Source organism: Saccopteryx leptura, chromosome 1, assembly GCF_036850995.1.
Source record: "Saccopteryx leptura isolate mSacLep1 chromosome 1, mSacLep1_pri_phased_curated, whole genome shotgun sequence".
Classification (NCBI taxonomy): Eukaryota; Metazoa; Chordata; class Mammalia; order Chiroptera; family Emballonuridae; genus Saccopteryx; species Saccopteryx leptura.
In genome coordinates, this window is record NC_089503.1 from 46,044,786 (window position 1) to 46,064,227 (window position 19,442).

Here is a 19,442-nt window from a genome sequence, read left to right on the forward strand (position 1 = left end):
GGGTATCCCTGGAGAAGGAGCCACAAGACAGAAGGATCTTGGACTTCTGAATAACCACAAAGAATCACTCATTGACCAGAGATAACCATATTATACTTTGCATAAACTGGAAATAAACTTATATCCTGGGATTTTGCTATAGCAACTGGGGTTATGAACTGACATTATACACATCTCACATTTACCCATAGAACTATGTTTTCACTAAAATCTAGTTCAAATGCCTTCTTAGCAATGATGATCGCCCCTCCCTTTGTATCCCCTACCTCCTGAGATAGAAATCTTTTATTGTAATTTTTTTCACTGAATTGCAATTCTCTGTTTGCCTGCCTTCTCCACTGGACTGTCAGTTAATGTTGAAGAGAGACTGGAGTTTAATTATCTTTGTATCCTTCACTCCTAGCACAGAACCTGTCATCTAATAGAAATTCTTTTGAACTTTCTTAAAATTAATATAAATCGAGTTTTAAATTACTTTACTGTCTAATCAAAATGCTAATATTATAGTTTTTAATCATAGAATTATTGACTATCACAGCCTCAAGCTATCCCAAGAATCCTCCATTCCAGTCTTCCAATATCACAGATAGGAAACAAAGACACAAATGGTCAACAGATACTTTGAAGGTAATAAGACCACCGAGGGAAAAGTTTAGGGCCAAACCTTTTCCCCATCTTAACTCTCCACCTATGAATGCACATATGGAGTATATTCGTCACAGTATGGGTATTCCACAAGTGTTGATCACATTTTTAAAATTTTTAAATCATGTGGTTTCATAGTGCAGTGGTTAGCACATCTGCTTTACAGGCAGAAGGTCCTAGGTTCCCGCCCCACTGGAGCCATGGTGTGGTAATGTTTATAGAGGGCTCTGGTTAAGATGATGGCATAGGTAAACATAATACTGAATCCTCCCACCACTACATCAAAATTACAATTAAACTACAAAACAACTGTCATTCAACTTTGCCTAAAGTCTAGCTGAATGGAAGTCTTACAACTAGTGATTTAATGAATCCACATCGAGATGGGTGGGAGGGACAGAAAGATATCTCAGCAGTGTAGGTCTGCCCTAAGGAGTGGGGGGTCCCAGCCCCACATCAGGTTCCCCAGCCCAGGGTTCCAGTGTCAGGAAGAGAAGTCCCCATAACCCCTGACTGCAAAAATCAGCAGGAACTGAGGCCGAGGGAAACAGAGGCCTGCTAGACTCCCAGGCAGTTCCCCTTAAAGGGCCTATGAATGGACTTACTAGGTCTTACTCCCTCCGAGCTCCAGCACTGAGGCAGCAGCTGGAAAGGCACCAGGGACATTGTTGGGCAGATAAAATATATTATGCTCACTTTGTTAAAGATGGCGTCGCCCAGGTGAAATTAATGTGTGTCTCTGTGGGCAGGCAGGATCTTTGTAGCCTGGGGCTTGGTTTTGGGATTAAGCCTTTCCCACCCTTTTTGATGTGGGGCAATACAATCCAATCATGCCTCATAGAAGTGACTTTGTAGTAGAGACTTCCCTATTTTGTATAGGGAAGTTAAAGGTTAAAGGTTATGGATCTACACTATAAAATGGGGGCAGAACAGGAGCTTACGCTCTTGGTTCCTGGGATGATTAGTATGAGAGAGCAGAGGGAGCAGAGCAGAGAGCAGCGGAAAGAGGCCATGTGGCCAGGAGAAGTAGCCAAGATGGCGGAGTGCTGAGTGAGATGCCAGTTTGTAGAGTTTGTATCTGAGATAAGGAAGGAGATGGGGAACTGGGGAGAATAAGTCTGGTGAGCTAGAAACCTTTGATTCTAGGAAACTCGGATAAGTCAGTAGCTTTGTGAGCACTGAATGTGACTGGGTTTTGGAGCCCAGTGTGTATGTTTTACTTGCCCACCGGGTGCAAGCTAGAATTAAAGACTATGGCCCACCAGTTTGTGGCTCCGTTGTTTCTTTACCGACTGTCCGAATCCAATGCGAACCTGCATAGGCCAGAAGGCTGCTGTGATAGTGGCCCTGGCCATGGCTCCTGCCTCTACAGACATATAGGAAGGAAATAAATTGTCTGGCATCAGAGCGAGAGCTGGGGGACAGCTTTCTGCCAAACAAAAGCTATTGTTCCTTTGATGAGCTCTCCCCCCACAGATATGTGCCACATCTAGTCTCCATCAACCTGGCTATCACTGCCCCTGCTCCCCAGAGACTCCCTGAGACTCTGCCCACCCAACTTTCAGGCTCGCCCAAGCTGTTTCCAGTGGCTTTTTCACATGATGCCCTCTATTGGCTCATGCTTCACACTTTCCTAAAATCTCTCAAACAAGCAGCAGCTGGCCTAATCATGCCCCGTACTTCTTGCTAAGTGGCTCTAGGCCCAGCCCTAGTAGCAGCCAGCCTTGGTTCACAGCTTGGCCTCTCCTGGGCACTTCCAAGCCCAACACAAGTAACAGCCATTTGTAGATCATGTTGTAGCTCATGCCAGGTTGCTCTGGGCAGAACACAGGCAGTGGCTGAACTTGGCCTGCACCTCCCAGGAGACTACATAGCCAGCTACCTGGTGGACAGATTCAGACCATGTTAAGTACCACCTAAGCACCTCCACAATGACACACACAAGGTGTAGACTCAACAAGTACCAGAGCCCTACTGAAGTAAGTCCTACTTTGTGGGGTAGGCCCTGCACAGCTGATCCTCCATGGTGGGTGAAGGTTAGTGGTCAGTAGTTGTAGCCAGTTCTTACAGCCAATCAGCCTGGAGGTAAATCCCCCCCATTGACAAGCCAAAAGCAATTAAACTCAACTACAACAGGAAGGTGTACGTAGCCCACCCTGCAGAAAGGGGACACACCCGAAGTGCCTAGCTTGGGTGATCAGGGAGGCTATGCCCCTGGACCCTGTAGAACACTTACTACATAAGCCACTCTGTGAGGCCTGGAAAATGTAGCAGTTCTACCTAACACATACAAACGATCATAGGAAGACTGCCAAAATGAGAGGACAGAGGACCGTGTCCCAAATGAAAGAGCAGAACAAAACTCCAGAAAAAGAACTAAACAAAATGGAGACAAGCAATCTACTAGATGCAGAGTTCAAAACACTGGTTACAAGGATGCTCAATAAACCTAGTGAGAACTTTAACGAAGAGTAAGCATAAAAAAGGACAGAAAACCATAAAAAAAGAACCAGTCAGAAATGAAGGATACACTAACTGAAATTAAAAAATAATTTATAGCCTGACCAGGTGGTGGTGCAGTGGATAGAGCATCAGACTGGGATGCAGAGGACCCAGGTTCGAGACCCTGAGGTCGCCAGCTTGAGCGCGGGCTCATCTGGTTAGAGCAAAAAGCCCACCAGCTTGAGCCCAAGGTCGCTGGCTCTGGCAAGGGGTTACTTGGTCTGCTGAAGGTCCGCGGTCAAGGCACATATGAGAAAGCAATCAATGAACAACTAAGGTGTCGCAATGTGCAATGAAAAACTAATGATTGATGCTTTTCATTTCTCTCCATTCCTGTCTGTCTGTCCCTGTCTATTCCTCTCTCTGTCTCTGTAAAAAAATACACAACAAAAAACAAAGAAACAAAAACAATAATTTACAGGGAATTAATAGTAGAGTAGATGAAGCTGCAAATCAAATCAGCAATTTGGAATATAAGGAAGCCCCCAATCAAAACATCAAAAAGAAAAATAAATCCAAGGAAACGAAGGTAGTGTAAGAAGCCTCTGGGACAACTTGAAGCATACCAACATTCACAATCATAGGAATGACAGAAGAGGAGAGAGAACAAGAAATTGAAAACCTACTTGAAAAAATAATGACAGAACACTTCCCTAACCTGGTGAAGGAAATAGGCATACATGTCCAGGAAGCACAGAGCGTTCCAAACAAGAGTCCCATACAAAGACACATTATAATTAAAATGCAAAAGGTTAAATACAAAGAGAGAATCTTGAATATAGCAAGAGAAAAGCAGTTAGCTACCTACAAGGGAGCTCCCATAAGACTGTCAGATGATTTCTCAACAGAAACTTTGCAGACCAGAAGAGAGTGGCGAGAAATATTCAAAGTGATGAAAGCAGGGACCTACAACCAGCAATAACTATCATTTACAACTGAAAGACATATCAAGAGTTTCCCAGACAAGTAAAAGCAGAAGGAGTTCATCACCATCAAACCAGTATTACATGAAATGTTAAAGGGTCTTCTTTTAGAAGAAAAAGATAAAAAATATAAATAATAAAATTGCAACAAATACATAACTATCAATAATTGAATATAAAAAAGCAAAATAAATGAACAAACAGAACAGTAAAAGACTCATAGAGACAAGAACATTTTGATAGTTGCCAGAGGGAGGGTGGTTGGATTGTTGAATAAAAAAAGGATTTATTGGGATGATCATTTAGTAAGTTACATAATATCTAATCACTGAGTTGTACACCTAAAACCAGTATATTGATAATATTATATGTCACTGTAATTGAAAAATAAAAAGTGATTTTAAAAGTTTTTAATCAATTCACTTAATATATAATATTTATGCAATCTTGATAAGCAACCCTCTGCTTGAAAGGGGCATTTAGTCTTCCAAATTCCTCAAACTAGTTTCAGTCCTGAAAATGGAGCACTCTAAAACTCTGAAAACTAAAACCACCAGTTTAGATAATATAGCAGTGGCTCATGAGCCACCAACACAGTGACATCTCAGAAGACTGCAAAACTCATACTGTGACTGGTCAGTTCATCGTGCAAAAGTAAAGGAACAGTCTTACTGACTACTGATGTCTATAAAAGGTCAGATAGAAAGTAAGGGGGGAAAGTGCAAGAAAGTACAGTTAAGAAAATTGTGGTGCTTAGCAGTGGCAAGCAGAAAATGATGGTTATGATGTCAGGAGAAACAGCTGAGATCTCTGATGGACAGACAGTTTCAAAGCAGTCTGAGGCTCTCTGGGATGGAGTGAGGTAGTTTTTAATGCCACAGTTCTGTAGGAAGAAGAGCAGACAATAAAGGTTTGTCTGCCTGGATCCCCTCAAATTACTTTTTACCATTTTAAAGTGACCCTGACACTGATGTCTTTTTGCTTCTAGCAGCCAATACCTATGGCCCTCAGGTCACTGGAGCCTGCTCTGCTGAATGTGAACATCCTGGTTCCCTACAGTGGAGGACAACTCTGAGGGCTGCCTGCCACTTCAAAATGGCCCTTCCAGATCAAACCGCAACTCTTCTCAGGGGCCTCCCCTGGGATCACAGCCTGGCAGGGCTTCTTCCCTCCTCTGTCTGGCTTCCCCACTCCCTTACTGGTTTCCCCTGGGAGCATTTTCTTAATAAGTCACTTGCACATAAATCCTCACCTGAGGGTTTGCATTATGGGTTAAATTGTGTCCTCCAAAAATATATAAATATGTTGCAATTTTACCCCCTGTGTCTGGAAATGTGACCTTATTTCTTTGCAGGTATAATTAGTTAAGATGAGCTCATATTGGATTAGAGTGGGCTCTAAATCCAGTATTACTGATGTCCTTAGAAGAAGACACATGGAGACACACAGGGAAGAATGCCAGGTGACGACAGAAGCAGAGATTGGAGTGATGCATCTAAAAGCCAAGAAATGGCAAAGGTTGTCACTAGAGGCTAAGACAGACAGCTGAGCCTTTGCTGACACCATGGTTTCAGTTTTAGCCTCCAGAAATGTGAGGGAATACATTTCTTTTGTTATAAGCCTCTGGTTTGGGGTACTGTGTGTGGCAGCCCTAGGAAACAACTAGAGTCTGCTTCTTGGGAACCCAAACTGAGACGGCCAATCCCTGCTTCAGCATGAAGCTCAGACTCTGCAGACAAAAAGGCCCTCAGCCTCTGCCTGTCCCCTTCACCAACCACATTCCCATTCCCGGCCACACTGCATTCCAGTCCTGGGACTTCCTCCCTGGCAGTTCCCTGAAAAGCCTTATCTCTTCACCCTGCAGTATTTTGTTCTCCACAAGCTACTCATATGACTGGAATGTTCCACTTCCTCCATTCCTAACAAACTTCTTTAAAAATCATCTAAATTTTCACCTTTTGTGTAATGTGTCCTCTGATTTCCCCATCAAGACCTTGGTACTTTTTTCCCTTGGACTCTGTTAAGATTAAAGATACCTCTCCAATGGGCACGATAACAGCACTTACCTCAAAGTATCAGTTTGAAGCATAAATGAATCAATACATGTAAAGGCTTTAAAATCATGCTTGGCAAATAAAAGGTACTTAATAAGTATTAGCTCTTATTATTATCAGTGATGATATTGTCGCACTAATTATGTTTTGTGTATAAGTACCTGTTCACCCATTTGTAAGGCCCTCAATGGCAAGAACCGTATCTGAGCTCCACACGGAATTGATGCACAATTAAGTTTACTGACTTGTTCATGGGTCGGTAGACTCAGTATTATAAAGATGTCAATCTTCTCAGATTGATTTACCAATTTAGTGCAATCTAACATAAAATCCCAGCTTGTTTTTATGACATTGATAAATTAATTCTAAAAGTTGTATGAAAAATGCAAAGGGCCAAGAATATCTAAAGCATCTGAGAAAGAAGTACAAAGCTGGAGGGCTTATACTTCCAGATGTGAAGACATAGACATCCATAGGGATTAAGCCAGTGTGCTAAAGCAAGGAGAGGAAAATAGGCCAACTGAGCAGGGTGGTGTCCAGAAAAAGTTTCACAAATATATGGGAACTTAGTTTAGGATAAAGGATGTACCTCTGAGCACTGGGAGAAAGACAATTATTTTCAATAAATGGCTAAGGCAACTGGATAACTGTTGGGCAGATAAAATATATTATGCTCACTTTGTTAAAGATGGCACTGCCCACGTGGAGGCTTTTGCCCAGGTGATATTAATGTGTGTCTCTGTGGGCTGTGGGCAGGCAGAATCCTTGTAGCCTGGGGCTTGGTTTTGGGATTAAGCCTTTCCCACCCTTTTTGAAGTGGGGTGGTACAATCCTATCATGCCCCAGATAAGTGACTTTGTATTAGAGACTTCCCTATTTTGTATATTGGATTAAAGGTTTGGATTTCTACACTATAAAATAGGGGCAGAGCGGGAGCTTGCTCTCTTGGTTCCTGAGATTAGCATTAGAGAGCAGAGAGCAGAGAAAGGCCACGTGGAGGAGGCCAGGAGAAGCAGCCAAGATGGCGGAGTGTTGAGTGAGAAGCCAGTTTGCGCAGAGTTTGTGCAGGGAGAAGGAAGAAGATGGGGAACAGAGGTGAATAAAGTCTGGTGAACTAGAAACCTTTGATTCTAGGAAACTCAGATAAGTCAGTAGCTTTGTGAGCACTGAATGTGAGTGGGTTTTGGAGCCCAGTGTGTGTTTTTACTTGCCCGCCGGGTGCAAACTAGGATTAAAGAAGATGACTCATCAGTTTTTGGCTCTGTTGTTTCTTTACCGACTGTCCAAATCCAATGCGAACCTGCATGGGCCAGGCTGCTGTGATAGTGGCCGTGGCTTCTGGCTTTACAATAACCATATAGGAAAAGGTAACTCTTAGCCTTTATGTCACATCATACACAAATCTTACATAGATTGTAGAGCTAAATGTGAAAAGTAAGACAGTGAAGTTTTTAGAAGGTAGTATAGTGTTGGGCAGATAAAATGTATTATGCTCACTTTGTTAAAGATGACGCCGCCCACGTGGAGGCCATCACCCAGGTGATATTAATGTGTGTTGGGGGCAGGCGGTGGGCAAGCAGAATCCTTGTAGCCTGGGGCTTGGTTTTGGGATTAAGCCTTTCCCACCCTTTTTGATGTGGGGTGGCACAATCCAATCATGCCTCAGAGAAGTGACTTTGTAGTAGAGACTTCCCTATTTTATATATTGGATTAGAAGTTGTGAAGCTACAATATAAAATGGGGGCAGAACGAGAATTTGCCTCTCTCTTGGTTCCTGAGGTTAGCATGAGAGAGCAGAGAGAGTAGAGCCAGCAGCGGAAGGAGGCCACGTGGAGGAGGCCAGGAAAAGCAGCCAAGATGGCGGAGTGCTGAGTGAGATACCAGTTTGTACAGTTTGTATCTGGGATAAGGAAGGAGATGGGGAACTGAGGAGAATAAGGCTGGTGAGCTAGAAACCTTTGATTCTAGGAAACTCGGATAAGTCAGTGGCTTTGTGAGCACTGAATGTGATTGGGTTTTGGAGCCCAGTGTGTGTTTTTACTTGCCCACCGGGTGCAAGCTAGGATTAAAGACTATGGCCCACCAGTTTGTGGCTCCGTTGTTTCTTTACCGACTGTCCGAATCCAATGCGAACCTGCATAGGCCAGAAGGCTGCTGTGATAGTGGCCCTGGCCATGGCTGCTGGCTTTACATATAGAATAGTATGTGAAATTTTCTTTGGAAGGTAGAAAAAGTTTTTTAAACTGGACATAAAAAAGCTGATAATAAAGGAAAAGATACAAAAAGGGGATGATATTAAAATTTTGCTCATCAAAAGAAACCATTAGTATATATAAAGTAAGTTACAGTGTGAAAAAGATCTTATCAACCCATATAATCAATAATTGACTTCTATCTGAAAATATATAAAGAATTCTTTCAGATAATCAAAATAATAATAAAGAAAAATAGGCCTTTTGGCCCAAAGCCAATAAGCATATGAAAAGGCTGTTGACTTAACCTCATCAGTCAACAGGGAAATAAAAATTAAATCCACAATAAAATACTACTGCATGTCCCCCAGATTGACTAAATTTAAAAGGATCAACAATATCAAATGCTGTTAACTGGAATTCTCACACAGTGTTGATAAACTGAAAATGAGCAGTTCGCACTGGAAAACTCTCTAGCAGTATTTGCTGAAGCTGAACATATACTTAACCTGCGACCCAGCAAAGTCACTCCCACGTCAACAGAAATGCATAGATATGCGGGAACACACCAGATGTATGAGAATGCTCATAGTAATGTTATGTGTAACAACACCCACTGGGAACACTCAAGTGTCCATCAGCAGTAGAATATATCTCTATAGTGAGATTCATAGAACTGAACTTCTTCTAGTGACAAAAACAGACAAACTGCTGCACATACAACATAAATAAATCTCACAAGCACAATCTTGAGTGAAAGAAGACAGACACAAAAGAATATAGAAGGTATGATTCCATTTATATATATTTATGTAAATTCAAAAACAGGGAAAGTAATCTATGATGCTAGAGGTCAGGACAGTGGTTACATATGAAGGAAAGAGAGTGAGGACTGATTTGAAGTGGGTACAGGGATGCTTCTTGAGTACTAGTCATGTTCTATTTCTTGATCTGGGTGCCAATTGTGTGACTGTATTCAATGTCATAATTCACTAAACTGCATGATTAGAGAAGTTTTCTGTATGAAAGTTACATTTTGATTAAATATTTCTCAATGGAAAATGTTCATCTTTTTTGTATATCTGTGCAGTATATCTTAAAGGACTAATTATAAACTCAGCTTCCCAGAATGCTGCATTCCTGTGGGTTCTAGAAAACTAAGATTTGACTTTACCTTACGTATACAAACCCACAAGATGGAGGCTCTGGAGGCTGAACCCAGTGTGGTGTTTCAATCCATAATTATGACTGGTGATGATATTATACCATATAATTTGAAAGAAGAGAGGAGACCCTATCTCTCCAAAGGACCCCATTATATGACTTTATCCTGAAAGGAACAAATGTGCATCACGTTCTGAGTCCCAATAATGACTAAAGATGACTGCTTGGCAATAAATAATAGAATTTTCTCTCTAATGACTTCTTCCAAGTGCCTCCCATGAGAGGCCATTAAGAGGCCTAAGAAATTCAAGAAAAATGCTTACAAAGGATAAAAAAAAGGAAAAAAAAAAAAAGGTCCATTTGAAGCCATTCTGTGCTCACATACAGGAAACTGGTTAAGAGCAAAAACTGTGGATTAGAATCTTAGAGCTACCACTTATTAATTATGTGACCCCTGGCAAGTTACTTAACCTCCCTGTTTCCTTATTTTTAAAAAGAGGTTAATGATATTGCCTCTCTCGTGAATGTGGAAAGGATTAAATAAACATTTATCACAGTGCCTGGCACATCTAAAGGAGTCAAAGAATGATGGTGGTGGTGGTAATAATGTTGGGGATAAAAAAGATAATGATGAAAATCATGATGTCCAGTAGGCTGATTAACCAACAGAGTTTCAAAGAGGTGGCCCTGAGGGACAATTATTGAATCTCTAAAGAAAAACTCTAGTAGGTGCTAGTGAAGGACCACTGAGAGGATTGCAATGGCGATCATTGTTTTGGGGGACAACTTTGCAGGGCCAGGTTATAGGGGGATTTGAATAAGTCCTTATAATGAATCGAGTCTCCTTGTAGCTCATCATCACACCCAAGATAGAGTGCTGTGTGTGTATGAGGTCCTCTCAGCCCTCCATATCCACACAATATACCGTGTCAACATCCCTTTACTTTTATTGAATGCCTCTCATCTCATTTTAATTAAATATTTATTTATAAATTATTAAATGCCAGCCTCCCTTAAAAACTTGTAAACTCTATGAGAGCAGAGACCAAGTCTGTCTTGAACTGCATTATATCTTTAGCATTTAGTATACCTCTTAACACAAAGAAAATTGTCAATAAATACTTATTGAATGAATGAACGACAAGAAATTCATTTTGTCTTTAGTGCATAGTTTGCTACTTCTGCTGTGATTCCTCCTCCAAAGTTCTCATGGGTTTTATAGGTTAGCATGTGTAATATGCCAACTTCTCTTATCCTTTTGTTTACTGAACATTTGTCTGTGCCAGCCCGGTGCTATGTGCCTGGAGACAGCAAAGGCATGACCTCTGCCCTCTAGAAGCAAACAGTCTAATAGATGGGAGGAAAAGATACACCAGCAGATTTTTTTTTGGGGGGGGGGGTCATTCCAGTTTAATAGATTCTCACAACGGCGGACGAGCAAACAGGCAGGAAAAACTGCTTCTCAGGTAAACAAACATCAAAAATGGCCCCTAACAGTGGCAGGCAGGTAATCACAATCTACAATCTGCCATCTGCCCTGAGCACAAGCACCCATAGCCTTACATAGACTATCCACATGTAACACAACCACGTGCTCATACAATAATCAAGCAAAGTGCTTACAGCCGGTAAACCAGCAAGCAAGCCTAACACAGCTGTTTTCCCCACATTCCACCCTTTTAGAGTTACTCGCCTCACAATCTACATGACAGGTATCTTCCATGATTGTCCCCGTATGAGGAGCGAGGAACATTACAGAAACAAACAGATTACAACAGCACAAGTTATACAGTAATTACAATAATTACAAAGGTGCCCTTCTCAATGTCTTCCTGAGCACTCTGTCCAGAGAATTAACTGGAGGCCCACCTCTAGCCCCCTACACCATGATAGGTGGGAAGGCCTGTATAGTCCAGGGCTATGTCCATTGAAGAAAATGTCCTTGGTGAATCTCTGCAACTGGGTGGGAGCAGCTTCCCAGTGCAAGAGGGCCTCATCATGAAGGTCTCTCATAGTACTGTCCACAAGTGGCATGTCTATCCAGCAACGAAGCCGATATCCCCCTCTGGTTGCTGTCCAAGAGTCTATTACACTGCTCAATGATCAGTCCTAATAGACAGCCCAGCTGTCTGTGCAAACCACCAAGGTAAAGGTTCATTACAGGCAACTGGCCATACTACCCTTCATTAATGGTCCTCAGCACCTTTCCATAGTGCTCTTTCTGTTCCCATAAGCCCCATCCAAACCCCTCAGCCTGACCAGGCAGTGGCGCAGTGGATAGAGCATCGGACTGGGATGCGGAAGACCCAGGTTCGAGATCCTGAGGTAACCAGCTTGAGCACGGGCTCATCTGGTTTGAGCAACAGCTCACCAGCTTGGACCCAAGGTCGCTGGTTCGAGCAAGGGGTTAACTTGGTCTGCTGAAGGCCCGCAGTCAAGGCACATATGAGAAAGCAATCAATGAACAACTAAGATGTCACAACGAAAAACTGATGATTGATGCTTCTCATCTCTCTCTGTTCTGGTCTGTCTATCCCTATCTATCCCTCTCTCTGACTCTCTCTGTCTCTGTAAAAAAACAACAACAAACAAAAACAAAAACAACAAACAAACCCCTCAGAAGTCCAAGATCGCAGGGCCTGATAGAGTGAAACATTTTCAAGGCCTATGCCACCTTGACAGTTCTCATTTTTTAAAATATATTTTATCATTTCCCCCCTTTTTTAAATGTTATTTTATTATTATTATTATTATTATTATTATTAAATTTAATGCAGTGACATTGATAAATCAGGGAACATATGTTGAGAGAAACATCTCCAGGTTATTTTGACATTTGATTATGCTGCATACCCCTCACCCAAAGTCAAATTGTCTTCCGTCACCTTCTATCTGGTATTCTTTGTGCCCCTTCCCTCCCCCCAACCCCTCTCTCTCCTTCCTTGCCCCATCCCCCTGGCACACACCCCCACCCCATTACCATCACATTCTTGTCCATGTCTCTGAGTCTCATTTTTATGTCCCATCTATGTATGGATTCATATAGTTCTTAGTTTTTTCTGATTTACTTATTTCACTCCGTATAATGTTATCAAGATCCATCCATGTTATTGTAAATGATCCGATGTCATCATTTCGTATGGCTGAATAGTATTCCATAGTATATATGTACCAAAGCTTTTTAATCCACTCATCCTCTGACGGTCACTTGAGTTGTTTCCAGATCTTCGCTATTGTGAATAATGCTGCCACAAACATGGGGGTGCATTTCTCCTTTTGGAGCAGTTCTATGGTGTTCTTGGGGTATATTCCTATATTCCTAAAAGTGGTATAGCTGGGTCAAAAGGCAGTTCGATTTTCAATTTTTTGAGGAATTTCCATACTGTTTTCCACAAAAGCTGCGCCAGTCTGCATTCCCACCAGCAGTGCAGGAGGGTTCCCTTTTCTCCACATCCTCACCAGCACTTATTCTGTGTTGTTTTGTTGATAAGCACCATTCTGACTGGTGTGAGGTGATATCTCATTGTGGTTTTAATTTGCAATTCTCTAATGATTAGAGATGTTGAGCAATTTTTCATATGGCTATTAGCCATCTGTATGTCCTCTTTGGAGAAGTGTCTATTCATTTCTTTTGCCCATTTTTTGATTGGATTGTTTGTCTTCCTGGTGTTGAGATGTACAAGTTCTTTATAAATTTTGGTTATTAACCCCTTATTAGATGTATTGTCAAATATGTTCTCCCATTGTGTGGTTTGTTTGTTTATTCTGTTCTTATTGTCTTTAGCTGTGCAAAAGCTTTTTAGTTTGATAAAGTCCCATTTGTTTACCCTGTCTTTTATTTCACTTCCCTATGGAGATAAATCAGCAAATATATCGCTGCGAGAGAGGTCAGAGGGCTTACTGCCTATGTTTTCTTCTAAGATGCTTATGGTTTCACAACTTCATTTAAGTCTTTTATCCATTTTGAGTTTATTTTTGTGAATGGTGTAAGTTGGTGGTCTAGTTTCATTTTTTTGCAGTTAGCTGTCCAGTTTTCCCAACATCATTTATTGAAGAGGCTGTCTTTACTCCATTGTATGCTCTTACCTCCTTTGTCAAATATCAGTTGCTCATAGAGCTGTGGGTTTATTTCTGGGTTCTCAGTTCTGTTCCATTGATCTATATGCCTGTTCTTATGCCAGTACTATGCTGTTTTGAGTACAATGGCCTTGTAGTATAACTTGATATCAGGAAGTGTGGTACCTCCTACTTTATTCTTCTTTTTTAAGATTGTTGAGGTTATTCGTGTTTTTTTTGGTTCCATATAAATTTTTGGAATATGTGATCTATATCTTTAAAGTATGTCATTGGTATTTTAATTGGTATTGCATTGAATTTATAGATTGCTTTGGGTAATATAAACATTTTAATGATGTTTATTCTTTCTAACCATGAGCATGGTATATGCTTCCACTTGTTTGTATCTTCCTTGTTTTCTTTTATCTATGTTTTATAATTTTCCGAGTACAAGTATTTAGTTTCCTTGGTTAAATGTACTCCTAGGTACTTTATTTTTTTTGTTGTAATAGTGAAGGGGATTATTTCCTTAATATCTCTTTCTGACTGTTTATTGTTGGTGTATAAAAATGCCTCTGATTTCTGAGTATTAATTTTATATCCTGCCACTTTGCTGAATTCATTTATCAGGTCCAGTAGTTTTCTGACTGAGACTTTAGGGTTTTCTATATACAATATCATATCATCTGCAAATAATAATATGATATCTTCTTTTCCAAGTTGAATGCCTTTTATTTCTTCTTCTTGTCTGATTGCTGTAGATAGGACTTCCAGGACTATGTTGAATAAGAGTGGTGAAAGTGGGCACCCTTGCCTTGTTCCTGATCTTAAAAGGATTGCTTTTAATTTTTGTCCATTGAGTATGATGTTGGCTGTGGGTTTGTCATAGATGGCTTTTATCATGTAGAGGTATGTTCCCTGTATTTCCACTTTCCTAAGAGTTTTGATCATGAATGGGTGCTAGATTTTATCAAATGCTTTTTCTGCATCTATTGAAATTATCATGTGGTTTTTCTCCTTCCTTTTGTTTATGTGATGAATCACATTGATTGATTTGCAAATATTGTACCAGCCTTGCCTCCCCAGAATAAATCCTACTTGATCATGGTGTATGATTTTTTCCATATATTCTTGGATCTGGTTTGCTAATATTTTGTTGAGGATTTTAGCATCTATATTCATCAGGAATATCGGTCTATAATTTTCTTTCTTTGTATTGTCTTTGCTTGGTTTTGGAATCAGAATTATGCTCGCCTCATAAAAGGAGCTTGGAAGTCTTCCTTCCTCTTGAAGTTTTTGAAATAGCTTGAGGAGGATAGGAGTTAGTTCTTCTTTGAATATTTGGTAGAATTCACTTGTGAAGCCATCAGACCCTGGACTTTTCTTTGTTGGGAGTTTTTTGGTTTTTTTTACAGGGACAGAGAGAGTCAGAGAGAGCGATAGAAAGACAGGAACGGGCCCTGGCCTGTTGGCTCAGCGGTAGAGCGTCGGCTTGGCGTGCGGGGGACCCGGGTTCGATTCCCGGCCAGGGCACATAGGAGAAGCGCCCCATTTGCTTCTCCACCCCCCCTTCCTTCCTCTCTGTCTCTCTCTTCCCCTCCCGCAGCCAAGACTCCATTGGAGCAAAGATGGCCTGGGCGCTGGGGATGGCTCCTTGGCCTCTGCCCCAGGCGCTAGAGTGGCTCTGGTCGTGGCAGAGTGATGCCCCGGAGGGGCAGAGCATCGCCCCCTGGTGGGCAGAGCATCGCCCCTGGTGGGCGTGCAAGGTGGATCCCGGTCGGGCACATGCGGGAGTCTGTCTGACTGTCTCTCCCCATTTCCAGCTTCAGAAAAAAAAAACAAAAACAAAAACAAACAAAACAAAACAAAAAAAGAAAAAAGAAAGACAGGAACGGAGAGAGATGAGAAGCATCAATCATCAGTTTTTTGTTGAGACACCTTAGTTATTCATTGATTGCATTCTCATATGTGCCTTGACCATGGGCCTTCAGCAGACTGAGTAACCCCCTGCTTGAGCCAGCGACCTTGGGTCCAAGCTGGTGAGTCTTGCTCAAACCAGATGAGCCCACACTCAAGCTGGCAACCTCAGGGTCTCGAACCTGGGTCTTTCAGCATCCCAGTCTGATGCTCTATCCACTGTGCCACCGCCTGGTCAGGCTGTTGGGAGTTTTTTGATAACTGTTTTGATCTCATTTGGTGTAATTGGTCTGTTTAGGTTTTCTGATTCTTCTAGATTGATTTTTGGAAGATTGTATGTTTCAAGGAATTTGTCCATTTCATCTAGGTTGTCTAGTTTTTTGACATATAGTTCTTCATAGTTTTTTCTTACAATATTTTGTATTTCTGTTGTGTCAGTTGTTATTTCTCCACTCTCATTTCTAATTTTATTTATTTGAGTCCTCTCTCTTTTTTTCTTGGTGAGTCTGGTTAAAGGTTCATTAATCTTGTTTACCTTTTCAAAGAACCAGCTCCTAGTTTCATTGATTCTCTGTATTGTTTCTTTAGCTTCTATGTCATTTATTTCCACTCTGATCTTTATTATTTCCTTCCTTCTTCTACATTTGGGCTTTACTTGCTGTTCTTTTTCTCATTCTTTTAGATGCAGGGTTAAGTTGTTTATTTGAGCTTTATCTAGTTTCTTAAAGTGTGCCTGTAGTGCTATAAACTTTCCTCTTAGTACTGCTTTTGCTGTGTCCCATAAATTTTGAGTTGTTGTCTGCTTAGTGTCATTTGTTTCTAGGAATTTTTTTTATTTCTTCTTTGATCTCATTCTTAATCCATTCGTTATTTAACAACCTGCTATTTAGTTTCCATGTGTTTGAGAGTTTTTGAGCTTTTCTGTTGTGGTTCATTTCTAGTTTCATGCCATTGTGATCAGAGAAAATGTTCGATATGATTTCAATCTTCTTAAATTTGTTGAGACCACTTTTGTGCCCTAACATGTGGTCTCTGCTAGAGAATGTACCATGAGCACTTGAAAAGAATGTATATTATGCTGCTTTAGGATGAAAGGTTCTGAAGATATCTATTAAATCGAGTTGATTTAGTATGTCCTTTAAGTCTGCTGTTTCTTTGTTAATTTTCTTTCTTGAGGATCTATCTAGTGATGTTAGTGGGGTATTGAAATCCCCTACTATTATCATATTGCTGTTGATCTCGCCCTTTAAATCCATCAAAGTCTGCTTTATATACAATATTTAGGTGCTCCTATATTAGGTGCGTAGATATTTATAATGGTTATATCTTCCTTTTGGATTGTTCCCTTTATCATTATGTAGTGACCTTCTTTATCTCTAACTATAGTCTTGGTTTTAAAGTCCATTTTGTCTGATATAAGTATTGCTACCCCAGCTTTTTTTCATTTCCATTTGCGTGAAATATTTTTTTCATCCTTTTATCTTCAGTCTATGTGCATCTTTTGTTTTAAGGTGTGTCTCTTGTAGACAGTATATGGATGGGTCCTGTTTTCTTATCCATGCAGCTACCCTATGTCTTTTGGTTGGATCATTTAATCCACTTACATTTAAGGTTATTATTGATATGTAATTGTTTATTGCCATTTTATTCTTTAAAACTGTATTCCTCTTTTGCTATATTCTTTTTCTCCTTTGATCTGTTTACAACAGGCCCCTTAGCATTTCTTGCAGCCTTGGTTTGGTTGTAGTGAATTCCTTGGGTTTTTTTGTGTCTGGAAAGCTTTTTATTGTATTTTTCCTTCAATTTTAAATGATAGCCTTGCTGGATAAAGTAGTCTTGGTTGTAGGCCCTTGTTCTGCATTATTTTGAATATTTCTTGCCATTCCTTTCTGGCCTCAAGTGTTTCTGTTGAAAAGTCGGAAGTTATCTTTATGGGGGCTCCTTTGTAGGTGATAGTCTTTTTTTATCTAGCAGCTTTTAATATTTTCTCTTTATCACTTAGCTTTGGTATTTTAATTATGATGTGTCTTGGTGTAGATTTCTTTGGGTTTCTCTTTAATGGAGTTCTCTGTGCTTCTTGAACTTGTGAGATGTTTTTTTGCCTTAATTGAGGGAAGTTTTCAGCTATGATATGTTTGAACAAAGTCTCTATCCCTTGTTCTTTCTCTTCGTCTTCAGGAACCCCTATGATGCGAATGTTATTTCTCTTCATGTTGTCACAGAGCTCTCTTAGAGTTTCCTCTGACTTTTTGAGTCTCTTTTCTTTTTCTGCTCTGCTTCCATGCCTTTATTTATCTTGTCCTCTAACTCACTGATTCAATTCTCAGCTTCATCCATCCTGCTTTTAATTTCTTCCTTTGTGTTCTTCATTTCTGATATTGTATTTGTCATTTCTGACTGATTCTTTTTTATTATTTCAATGTCCTTTTTTATATTTGCTATCTCTTTATTTAGGTGTTTGTAATGACCATCTATTGTTGTTCTAATATCTTTGAGCATCCTAACAATCATTATTTTAAACTCTGCATCTGGTAATTTGACTCATTTGGGTCCTTTTCTGGGGATTTCTCTTGATTTATTTGTGTTGCATTTCTCTGCTTTCTCATTTTGTCTGTGTAAAAGTAGAATTTGGCCACTGGAGTCCACTCCCAGCAGATTTTTTAATGATATATATGATGAGTGTTATGAAAGTATAAACAGAGGAGGATGAGAGGGCATCTAAGCTGCAAATTGAATGAGGAATAGGAATCTGTCCAGTGAGTGAGATAAACAACATTACCACAGGTAGAGAGAAAGGCATGGCTGGCCAATTTTGGCCATAGAAACCAGAACTAATTCTGTATTTCATAAGTTGCAAGCTGGGATGGAAGGTGTGATAAGAAGCTAGGGGAGAAAGGAACGCAGGGGGTAGATAGTTAAAGCCTTCAAAGCCTTGCTAAGAAGTGTAGATACCACCCTGGAGGCAATGAAGAGGCACTGAAGGATTTGATTTAAGGAATATCATATTCAGATTTATGTTTTAGGATTATCAGGCTGAAGGTTGCATGATTATTGGATTACAGTCCTACTTTAAAAATCAGCTGAGTGGCAAGGGCCTTTCTGGCTTGCCTTATTTATATGAAGACTGATATTTCACACTAGAGCCTAGCCTCAAATCTCCAACCAAAGTTGAGATCTCCCCACTTTTGGATACACTTACCATGTGAAAACTTTATTTCCACTTAATTCCTAAAAAGTTTTCTGGGACCTTCAAATGTTGGTTTGCCAATCATAGAACATGAACTCTGATAAACTGTTACCCAACCCATTGGCTATGCCCATTACTCTTATTGGATCTTGTTCAATACTATCACCTTCCCCACTCTGCCTTTGGGATTTAGATCCCCCAACCTTAATCTTAACAAGCAGGTTCTGTATCAGATCCCAGCTTCATCACACAGCCAGCCCCTGCCATCTACCTGCTATGTGTTACTGAGATATGCCCATACATCAATTACAAGGAACTCAGCTTAATTTGTAACATGACATTGTATGGATTTATGGAGCATTACATAAGCCACAGTGGTCCACTCTGTAGTCAGCACCACTTCCAGAGCTCTGTGGGAACTGCAACTTGCATGTTTCACTTAGAAATTGACACAACAATTCAGCCCACTCCACTCAGATCAGGCAGAAAAAGATGCTGGTAATGGGTTGGCAGATGGGAAGACAAAGCTAAAAGTCCAAGGGTGTGCAAGTGTGTAAGTGGGGTTGGATTGTGCTGTTCCCCTGGTTGATCTTCTTCAGTGAATGTTCCCAGAATTCCCAGACAGAGATGAAACATTTCCCATTCCAAATCAAGATCATGCATATTTGAAATTGCAAGGGCTGTCTTTCTTTTTTTTTCTTTCTTTTTTTTAATTTTTAATTTATTTATTCATTTTAGAGAGGATAGAGAGAGAGAGAGAGAGAGAGAGAAGGGAGGAGCAGGAAGCATCAACACCCACATA

General features: G+C 40.5%; 1 protein-coding gene across 1 annotated transcript in view; it reads right to left on the minus strand.

The window, feature by feature from the left end:
• The window catches only part of SPON1 (spondin 1), a 330,616-nt gene that overhangs the window by 295,617 nt on the left and 15,557 nt on the right, over positions 1 to 19,442 (minus strand). The window lies entirely within an intron of this gene.